This window comes from Hermetia illucens, chromosome 2 (genome assembly GCF_905115235.1).
Source record: "Hermetia illucens chromosome 2, iHerIll2.2.curated.20191125, whole genome shotgun sequence".
Taxonomy (NCBI): domain Eukaryota; kingdom Metazoa; phylum Arthropoda; class Insecta; order Diptera; family Stratiomyidae; genus Hermetia; species Hermetia illucens.
The window spans coordinates 156,137,962-156,140,301 of NC_051850.1; positions in this window are offsets into that span (position 1 = coordinate 156,137,962).

Sequence of the window (2,340 nt, forward strand, 5' to 3'; positions counted from 1 at the left end):
CATTAGAATAGGCGTAGAGGGTGTAGAAATCGAGGGAGAAAACACTGAAGATAATTAGGTGCAGAGAAGGTGGCCGGATTGCTGTGGGGAGTTGGCAGTGGAGTCAGCAAAACTGATAGAAGAAGGGAGAGATTGAGTGAGATTATGAGAATGGCGGGTGTGATGCGAAAAGGGTTTTAAGTTACCGCGGGCAAGGGCGGCTTCGATGCTCAATAGGTACCTTTTATGCGCTTTTTTAACTACTGACTTCACAGTACAGCGCATAGCCTTAAAGTGAGCAAGGTAGGCTTCATTCTTCGAAGGCCGAAACTTCTTCCGCAGTGCATGTTTCAGGCGAATGTTATTAAGAATCTCCGTTCTGAACTAAGTTGGGTACGAATGTAGGCAGGCAGAGGAAGAAGGGACATAACAGGAAAGAAGATCGGACAGGTTATTGTAAAAGGCGTTTGGAGCTTGATCGCACGTTGAGTTGCTTCATATACTATATGTACCCAGTCGAAAGACGGTAAAGCTGAGTTCATACTGTCAAAATTGGCTTTGCGGAACTTTAACTAGATTTACGCTCGGTTTTTGCGGTGTGGGATAACTGTCCGGATAGCTGAGTGGTTAGAGCACAAGGCTATCGTACGGAAGGTCGCGGGGCAGTGAGATTTGTATCGTGATTTGACGTCGGATACCAGTCGACTCAGCAGTGATTGAGTACCTGAGTGAAATCAGGATAATAATCTCGGGCGAGCGCAATGCTGACCACATTGCCTCCTATAGTGTACTGTAGTGTACCGTTACGGCCTTGAATGAAGTGCTTTAACATACTTCAAGGTCCTGATCCGATATGGATTGTTGTCCCAATGATTGTTATTATTATTATTATTTGGGATTAAAATTCAAGCGCGGGGTGGTGAGCGTCAGTTTTGAGATACGGGGATGTGTAAGGAAATATAGAGAGGTGACGCTCGGCGAGGTTGCAAAAAAAAGAAATCGAGAGTGCGGCCTAAGGAGTTTTTGGTCGTATTGAAACTCAGGGAAGAGCAAGTGTTCATAAAGAAAGAAAGTAGAAGGTAAGAATGGGAGAGGTTGTTGGAAGTAATTGGAAGGCTAGGATGCTTAGGCCTCCACAAAGGAAACAAGTCGGAATACCGGAAGCTCGCGCTTCGGGTATAAAGGTTTTGTGTTCATCCTATGTGAGAAACTTCATCGCACATTTTTCTGTCCGTATATAGCTACAAATCCAACATAATCCTTCATATTTTTCCAAACTACGAGACATACGTACATATTACAGCCATAGATATCACGCTCACCCTAAACAAACAAACTACCTAATACCTGCTGTACACATATATGCACGTATCTAAATTTATCGTACCCATATTTCCGATTTACGTCTTATATCTATCTGAATTAGGCTCTACCCGCAAAGTTCATTAGCACGCATATATTATATACCTACATACACACATGTCTGGTTGACAAATAACTAAAAAACTAAAACAAAATAATTGTCTGCCACCCAATTCATAAGAATTCATTTCGTTGTGGTATTGACGAATTGATATGTGATGATGACGTCATGCGGGTTGTAGAGTGCACGAAATTCACAAAAAATTGTAAAGTTTCACCCCCTATAACTTTGTTAATAATAGTTGGATTTTATTCAAACTTGACGAAACTGTGCATTATATTCTTCATTACACTCATGCCAAATTTTGTACTTCTGGGATCAACATAAGGGGGGGTGCCGGGTAAATTTCTAAAATGTGGAAATATACTATTATTAACTTTATTTGTGCAGATATCGGAACCGGATATATTTTGAGGCCTAGATTTCGTAGAGATACACCACTGTGATTTTTTTCAGATTTTTCGGTTGGATAGGTTCTGAGAACGAGACCTGTTACACTTTTTGTGGGTCATATTTTGAACTCTCACTCCCCTATGTTTCATCTAATATCAAATATTGAACCAGATTCGAAAAGTACTAATTGAGACCTTTCATTTGATACCCTACATGGCTACATTCTGTGAAAAAAAAATTTGCACCCTCCATTCACATGTATTATATGTATTAAACTTAACACAAGATGGCGCCACTTACTGCATGTAAAGGGATCACCAGATTACATACTCTCACTAATTTTCGTGACAATCGGTCCAGTCTCCACTGTTACCTTCTAGCGCGAGTGATCCCTTCAAGCGGAGCGCAAAATTAGTGAGATCACCAGCAGCGAATTCGACGGAAAAACGCATGTTGGGCCCTAAGAGTAGCAGCAGTGTAGTTACTGCTGAAGCCGAGGGTGACGCATTTACGAAGCTGGGATCGATGATTAATAATCTAATGGA